General features: G+C 38.5%; 1 non-coding gene across 1 annotated transcript; it reads left to right on the top strand.

Annotated features, from left to right (window-relative positions):
- The first annotated feature begins 3,995 nt into the window (after positions 1 to 3,995).
- On the top strand, positions 3,996 to 4,099 carry LOC118008024. The gene has a single exon (XR_004678539.1). It is a non-coding gene; the product is annotated as a U6 spliceosomal RNA (small nuclear RNA).
- The last annotated feature ends 4,759 nt before the right edge of the window (positions 4,100 to 8,858 follow it).

Below are 8,858 nucleotides of genomic sequence, written 5' to 3'. Positions count from 1 at the left end.
ATTTGAAATATCAACTGATGGAGTTTCTCTCCATTAGTTCACCTTTTCCTTTCCTCACCTCTATCCCTATTCAAACAATAACTGACATTGTGTCCTCTGGCACGTAAGAGGGAGGAGACAGGTAAGAATGGAAGTGGTTTCTTTCTAGATTTGAGTGCTTCAAGGACTTAAAGCCAGTTCTCTGCCACCCTATCAGCCCATTACTATTTTCTGCAGAGAGCACCCAAAGCCAGTTGTTGACTTGGAATTGCTACTGTACTTGCTGTGTCGCACTTGTAATAGAGGAAGGAGGATCAGTAATATTTCTTATACCTGTTGTAGGAAAGATGTTACAGATCAAAGTGGATGGCCAAGAATGAATTCTTGAGACGTCTTTGGTGCAAAAAGGTGGTTTTATTAAAGCCTGGGGACGGGACCCATGGGCAGACAAAGCTGTCCTGGGGTCATGAGGAGTGGCCCATTATATACTTTCAAGCTGACAGGGGGTTAGGGAGAGCGTAAGCCTCCCAGGTATTTTGCAAACAAGGTTTCCAGGATCCTGAGGGGGCTAGCTATTGTTAAGAAAGGTCATTTATTACTGTTTAGTAAAAACTCAGTCACGAGACCCTTCTGATGTATATGCTTGGAGGATGATTGCCAGCCTGTATCTTGGGGGGTAGAGATAAAGGAAGTTTCCAAAAGAATTTTTATATGTTAAAGTAGACTTAGAGGGTCCTGGGGGTTGGGCTAAGATTGCCTTTTGCCCTTAGCAAAGTATTAATATCGAGGCAGCTGGGTTCCTAGAGGAATGTCACTCTGCCTGTTTCAAGGACTTGTCAATGGGCTGTAGGTAGTAAGGAAATTTAATAATTTTCCTTCTGCCTTTCTCTACAAAAGATTAAGAGGGTAGCCTATTGCAAGATAAATGAGAGAGCATATTTTTCTGTGGGAATGAAGACTGTAACTTGTTTATCTTGGAAAGAAAGTATACCTGTGTCAAAAGTATACTGTTGATTAATTATATTCCAATTAAAAAAAGTATATAGTTAAAGACACAATTATGAAACAGACCATAGTAAGAACTGTCAATAATATACAACAGGGTTTCTCAACCTTGGTATTATTGGCATTTAGGACCAAATAATTCTTTGTTGTGGGGTCTGTCCTGGGTATTGTAGGATGTTTAGCAGTGTCCCTTGCCCCCTAGCCATTAGATGCCAGTAGTGCTCCTGGGACCCCCCCCACACACACACACACAACCAAAACTGTCTCCAAACATTGCTAAATGCCCCTGAAGGGTGAAATAACTCCCGTTGGAAACCACTAGCACACAATAATATTAGCACATACTTGTGCAATGTGTATCATACACCTGGCAAGGTTCTAGGTATTTACATGTATTCACACTTTTGATACTCAATACAGTTATGAGATAGGTACTATTATTTTCCCTACTATATAGATGAGGAAGCTGGAATGCAAAGCAGTTAAGTAACTTGCTCAAAGTCACAGAGCCAGCAGGTAGAAGAGCTGGGATTTCTAAGCATTCTAGCTTTAGAATCTGTGCTCTTAACCAACATACCATGTGATGAAACATTTAGTAAACTTGAAAGGGAGTGCAATGTCATTAGGATTTATTTTGAATGTGAATAAAATCAGCAATGCTGCTATGAAATACATATTAATTTAATTGCCTAACACCAAATTATTTACATTTGGAGATTTTATGAAAGAATATGTATTAAATATAAGAAGCCCTGGGCCTTAGGGCTGCCTTCCTGGAAATTTTTTAAGTTCCCCTCTAGCACCAGCGCCGGCCCAACAATGTTTCCCAGGCAGTGTATACTTTGCTCAGATTGGAACCAGTGTGTGATCCAATCACTGGTTGTCATTCTCCCTTCCAGTTGCTTTTTGAACTGCTATGCTACCTCTTGCATGAGGTTAACCACAAGCCCCAAAGAGCTCCAGGAATCATATCTATGGGCTGGTCTTGAGGTCCTAGTTGCAGGAGGCCAGCCTGATGAGCCCAATGTTCCCACCAGCCAGTATGGTATTTCTTTCATGAAATTGCCTAAGACTTGCTGATTGGAATGGCTCTCACTCATATCACACAGAGGACAAGTATCTCTAAGCTATCAATGGTCCATCACTGACACTTGGGCAAAGCTATTCCAGCCTATAGCACCCAAAGGTGGCAACGTTGGTGGCAGGCACCCATTATTATGTGTGTTCCCCTGCTGGCACACAAGCTGATCCTATACCCCCCCCCCACAGCCTCCAAAGCTGCTGGTGGCACTCAAAGGGAGGCCATGCCTGTGTCCTCAAAGGCTTTTGAGGCCATCACTCAACAATGCCAACAGTATATTCGTGTCCTTTCTTGCCTCTGATTGATGTGATGTGATGATTCTGTGCTCTCCCAAATCAGTCTCAAGCCATGTGGGACAGGGACAGACATTACTTGTGCAAATGGGACTGCTCTTCTCACTCAGCCCTGGGACCCTCATCTATCCTCCACTCTCCTCCCCACTGGTGGCTTTGAGTACAGAACAGGGATATAGTCAACACTGAAAGAGATTGAATTCTAGGAATGCAGTGGTGAAGGCCTAAAGAGGTCAAGAGAAGATATGGTTGAGCGATGTGCTGTTCTACCTTTGTGCTATAAAATTCTGAGTGATTAATTTAACATGACCAGAAAATGGCTTATTCACATTTTCCTGCATACTCTGAATAAGACTTGCATTTGTGATCATCATCAACAAAACACAGTTACAACATCTGAAAGAATCATGGGCAGCAGAATGAATGATGCATTGTTAATATGTAATTATGTCACTAGCATTATGTAAATGTTATTAGGGAACTGCAGGGGCAAAAAGATCTATATTGCTTCAATAGTTTCCTATTTAGCTAGGAGGTTTTTTTTTAATCATGAATGGATGTTGAATGATTTTTTTAAATGATGATATCCTCTGATTCATGTTACCCAAGAAAAAATGCCCATCTCAACTTAGCAGCAAAAATTGAATCAAAGACTTGACATTATGACCCCTATAAGTATTTTGACTATTTCTCATCAAGGACATTAGCAAAGAGCAATTTTTTATTCCTTAATCACAAAAAAAAGTGGATCTTTAGGAATTTCATTTGTCAGAAAGTAATCTCACCTACTTTCCTTTATTGAAAAATGTGAAAGCCACAGCCAGTTTTACATTTCCAAGAATATGAAATTGAATCCCAAATTCCAAGTATTGGAGAATAAACTAGCATTGTTCAGTTCATCTTCCTCATCTATCACTGATAGTGTGAATTGGGAGCTCCAAATAGAAGTTATTGAACTACAGTGCAATATAATACTAAAAGTGAAATAATTGTATTATTTATCCTAAATATAAAAACACTGTGCAATGATCCTTTCCATGTTCAAAGTGAACTATCAATTTATGAAGAGCTTCTTTCTGTTTTGAAACTGAATACAACTGAATATCAAAATCAGATAGAAGACTCAAGGATGAATTCTACCCTGTACCTCACAATATGAAATATAACCTGACACTTCATGTTTTCTCAGAAGTATCTGTTTTCCAGTTTTGAATCAAAAAAGTATGAAACATGAAAGAAAATAATTAATAATTTACTGTGTCTATTTTCAATTTGCATTTCCCCATGTATATGGTAAAATATGATCTCCATCAGTATATCTGTGTTTATTATGTTCTCTCTTCACACTGTGTTTCAGTAAAAACAAAGAAATCTTTATTATATTTCTGGCAATTGATTTTCCATACATCTGCCCTGCTTCACTAATTTATCTGCTTGGTCTATAGATGCCCTTAAGTTCATGACTCATGCAGTAAGTATTCACCAAATGATGGTTGAGCTGAATGCACTGGAAACACTACTGATGTTATGCTTTGTTCATTGAATTTTCTTTTGATTTCTGTGTTGCTTCAATCCATATATAGAGCAATAGCAAAAAATTGGTGCAAAGCCAGCACTGAATAAAGATTCGTACAACAGTGCTCGCTTCGGCAGCACATATACTAAAATTGGAACAATACAGAGATTAACATGGCCCCTGCACAAGGATGACATGCAAATTCATGAAGCGTTCCATATTTTTTGATTAACATAACATAATAATAAAAAAAATGTAAACATTAAAAAAAAAGATTCGTACAACAGACTTTCAAATGTTGGTACAGAGCATTAAAATAATACTGGATCCAGAGGTAATATTCAGCATATTTAGAATGCTAATTCTCAGAAGGATAATAAAAATATTACCAATTGATCTATATAAAATAAGTAAATAAAATACCTAAAACTCCATTGAAAGGCCCAATATTTCTCAAGCATTTTTTAAATCAGTCTATTCCAATCATGGCTTAATCTATAAGAGCATAAATAGATGCATTTCTATCATTGTCTTTCTCCATGATTAAAACACCCAAATGTAACTTTCACAATCCCCAAAAAAAAAAAAGATTCCTATTGCAAACTTCTCTTTTTTCACATTTTAATGTAATAACTGGCATATCTGGGGGTGAGGGAATATTTCTTCACTTTTTGGATCCTTATTTTTGCCTTGCCACAATTTACTAATTTTCTCCAATTATGAATATAGTCTGCTTCAAATCCTTTTCTGGAATGAAGTAGGATGTAAATGTACACATTCTTTCCTAGTATTCTTCAGGTAAGAGAAAGGATATGCTATAACAGGGCCTGAGGCAACTTAACTAACTAACGCAGTCTTATGTAAGCAATTTCTGTAAGGTTTCATTTTTGTAAATATATTTCTAGTGAAAAATGTAAGAGTCATTTTCAGGTTTTTACTTTGGCACATAGAAAACAAGAAGCTATTACCTAGCCTGGGCTTAATAAGCTCAAACACACACACAGAGAGAGCACAAAAAAAAACCAAAAACAAATCAAAGACCAGAGAAATAAACTCCGCTGCTCAAATCTAGTATTTGTCCAAAAGCTTAATGATTGCATCAAAAGTCTTTCAAAATCAAATGACTGCCAGTTGATAAAGAGTCACCATTGGTAGAAAACTACCCCCAAAGACAAGAGACTAGAAATGCATTTTCTCTTCAGAGTGAAATGAAAAAGAAGGATTATAAATGGGAATGGAAAACATGCAAGTGAATTCAATCACTCATTTAACAGGAATGATGGAGCAACTTTGTGTCAGTTTCTATTCAAGGTGCTAGAGACACAACTGAACATATCAGTCCAAGTCCTTGTCCTCATAAAACCTATATGCTGATAGGGGCACCTGGGTGGCCTAGTAGGTTAAGCGTCTGCCTTCAGCTCAGGTCATGATCCCAGGGTCCTGGGATGGAGCCCCACATTGGGCTCTCTGCTCAGGGGGAAGCCCGCTTCTCCCTCTCCCATTCCCCTTGCTTGTGTTCCCTCTCTCGCTGTCTCTCTCTCTGTCAAATAAATAAATAAAATCTTTTTTAAAAAACCCATATGCTGATGAATGAGACACTGATACACAGCTAAAAAATAAATAAATGTGATACAGGGTTGAGTGTGTCTGTAAAGAAAATAACAGAGGGTAAGGAGATGGAGTCATTGAGGGGAGGGTACTATTTCAGATAGAGTGGTCAGGGAAGGCTCTAACAGAAGGAACATTTGAGCAGAGACCTGAATGAAATGAAGGAGTAAGGTATGCAAGGATCTGAAGGAAGACATTCAAAGCAGAGAAAACTGCCAGAGCAAAGGCTCTAAGGCACAAGAAAGTTTGGAGCGTTTCAGTGTGACTCAAACAGAGTGAACAAGGCAGAGAGAAGCTGGAGATGAGGTGATAAATATCATAGGAGCTAGGCTATGTCAGGCTATAGCAGTTTTTTTTTTTTTTTAAGATTTTATTTATTTATTCATGAGAGACAGAGAGAGAGAGAGGCAGAGGGAGAAGCAGGCTCCCAAGGAGCAGAGAGCCCGATGCGGGACTCGATCCCAGGACTCTGGGATCATGACCTGAGCCGAAGGCAGACGCTTAACCATCTGAGCCACCCAGGCGCCCCATGGCAGTTTTTTTTTTTTTTAATAGCCACGAATTCTTTGACACTCCTCTCTTTAAGAAGTGGGCTCTAAGTTACCTCCTTTTGGAGCTGGTGGGCTTTGAACTGCTTCAACCAATAGAGAATTGTGACACTAAACACTTTCCAAGGCAGGGTCTTAAAATGACCATGCAGGTTTCACTTGGTTTCTTGGATACTTGCTTCAACTATGCTGAGACTGTCATGCTGGAGAGGTCACATTTAAGCACTCCAGTCAAGAGTTCCAGCTAAACCTAGATTTCCATTCATCCCACCAAGGAGCCAGACAGACATGTGAATGAAACTTAGACTGTCCAGATCAGCCTATCCACTGACTGAGTCCTCTGAGTGACTTCAGTTGACTCCATCATCAGCCAGAAGAACCAACCAGTCAACACCTGCCCCGAGTTTCTAAAGTATAAAACAGTTGTGTTTTAAGTCACTAAGTTTTGAAGTGATTTACTATACAGCAATAGTAACTGGAACCAAGGCCCTTGGGCCACAGTAAGAAATTGTTTTCTGTTCTGATTATGATAGCAAGCCATTGAAGTTTTGAGCAAGGAAATAATGTGATCAGATTTACAGTTTTAAAAAGTCATTTTGGGGCGCCTGGGTGGCTCAGTTGGTTAAGCGACTGCCTTCGGCTCAGGTCATGATCCCAGGGTCCTGGGATCGAGTCCCACATCGGGTTCCCTCCTCGGCGGGAAGCCTGCTCTCCCTCTCCCACTCCCCCTGCTTGTGTTCCTGCTCTCGCTGTCTCTGTCTCTGTCAAATAAATAAATAAAATCTTTTAAAAAAAAAGTCATTTTGGCTAATTAGTAAAAGATGAGCTATAGGATTGTAAGAGTGAATGCAGGAATATCATTATGAGGTTCCTGCAGAATCCTGACAAGAGAAGAGGAGGGCTTGAATTTGGGAGATCACAGCAGAGGAGTGAGAGGTAGTTGGATTTAGATTATGTTTGGAAAGTGGAGCCCAGAGGATTTGCTGATATGGGATGTGAGAGAAAGAAGGAAGTAAGGACTGCATCTTAGTTTTTGGCCCAGGCTACTGGGGGGAATTATGGTAGTCTTAAGAAAGACTAGGGGAGAGGCATATTTGGGCACAGAAGGAGGGTCATAAGTTAATTTTTGGACATGTTAACAGGCTTTTTAAAATTTAAGTATAGTTGACATATTAGTTTCAGGTGTACAACATAGTGATTTGATAGTTCTATACATTACACAGTGCTCACTACAATAGTGTAGTTACCATCTGTCACCATACAAAGTTATTACAATCTTATTGACTATATTCCACTTGCTGTACTGTTCATCTCCATGACTTATTTATTTTATAACTGCAAGTTTGTACCTCTTAATCCCCTTTACCTATTTCACCTATCACTCCACATCTCTCCCATCTGGCAGCCACCAGTTTGTTCTCTGTATCTATGAGTCTGCTTCTGGTTTTTGTTGTTTGTTCATTTGTCTTGTTTTGTTTTGTCTTATTCCACATATAAATGAAATCATATGGTATTTGTCTTTCTCTGACCTACTTCACTTAGCATATTATCTTTTAGGTCCACCCTTGTTGCCAAAAATGGCAAGATTTCATTTTTTATGGCTGAGTAATATTCCACTGTGTATGTGTATCACATCTTTATCCATTCATCTATTGAGGGACACTCAGGTTGCTTCTATATCTTTGCTATTGTAAATAATGCTGCAATAAACATAGAGGTGCATATATTTTTTTGAATTAGTGTTTTTATTTATTTTTTTTATAAATACCCAGAAGTGGAATTGCTGGGTCATATGATATTTACATTTTTAATTTCTTGAGGAACCTCCATACTATTTTCCATCATGGCCACACCAATTTATATTTCCACCAACAGTGCACAATGGTTCCCTTTTCTCCACATCCTCACCAACACTTGTTAGTTCTTATCTTTTTGATACTAGCCATTCTGACTGGTGTGAGGTGATATCTCATTGTGGTTTTGATTTGCATTTCCCTGGTGTTGAGTGATGTTGAGCATCTTTTTGTGTGTCTGTTGGCCATCTGGATGTCTTCTTTGGAAAAATTTCTATTCAAGTCATCTGCCAATTTTGTAATCAGATTATCTGGGGTTTTTTAGTGTTCAGTTGTATGAGTTCTTGATATAGATCGGATATTAACCCCTTATTGGATATATCATTTGCAAAAATCTTCTCCCATTCAGCAGGCTGCCTTTTGTTTTGCTTATGGTTTCCTTTGCTGTGCAAAAATTTTTTAGTTTGATGTAGTGCTAGCTATTTATTTTTGCCCTTGTCTCCCTTGCCTGGGGAAACACATATCAAGAAAAATATTGCTAAGCCAATGTCCAAGTTTACTGCCTATGTTTTCTTTTAAGAACATTATGGTTTCAGGTCTTACATTTTGGTCTTTAATCCACTTTGAGTTTATTTTTGTGTATGATGTAAGAAAGTGAACACATTAAGAGTTACAATGCCAAACTGGAAGTGTAGAATTTGTATATGAGTCTAGAGTTGTAGGGGATAATATATATAACAACTTAGATGTATGAATCTGGAGTTCAAGAGAAGAGATCTAGGCTGGGGATGTAATCCAGGAAACACCAGTATATAGATGCTTTTAAAGCCATAAGAGTGAATGAGATCACCAAGGGAAGTCATCTAGATATCAAGGACATAGAGGAGCAGTGGATCAAAGAATGTGCTGAAGCATGCTATAACATTTAAAAAATCAAAAAGGTGCTGGTAAAACTGGATGCCCACATGTAAAAGAATGAAGTAGGATGCTTACACCTTATATCATATACAAAAATTAACTCAAAATAGATAAAAG

The sequence above is a fragment of the Mirounga leonina genome, unplaced genomic scaffold (genome assembly GCF_011800145.1).
Source record: "Mirounga leonina isolate KUSES-001 unplaced genomic scaffold, KU_Mleo_1.0 Mir_101595, whole genome shotgun sequence".
NCBI classification, from domain to species: Eukaryota; Metazoa; Chordata; class Mammalia; order Carnivora; family Phocidae; genus Mirounga; species Mirounga leonina.
The sequence above is the reverse complement of the archived record's forward strand: the minus strand, read 5'-3'. Positions and strand labels throughout refer to the sequence as shown.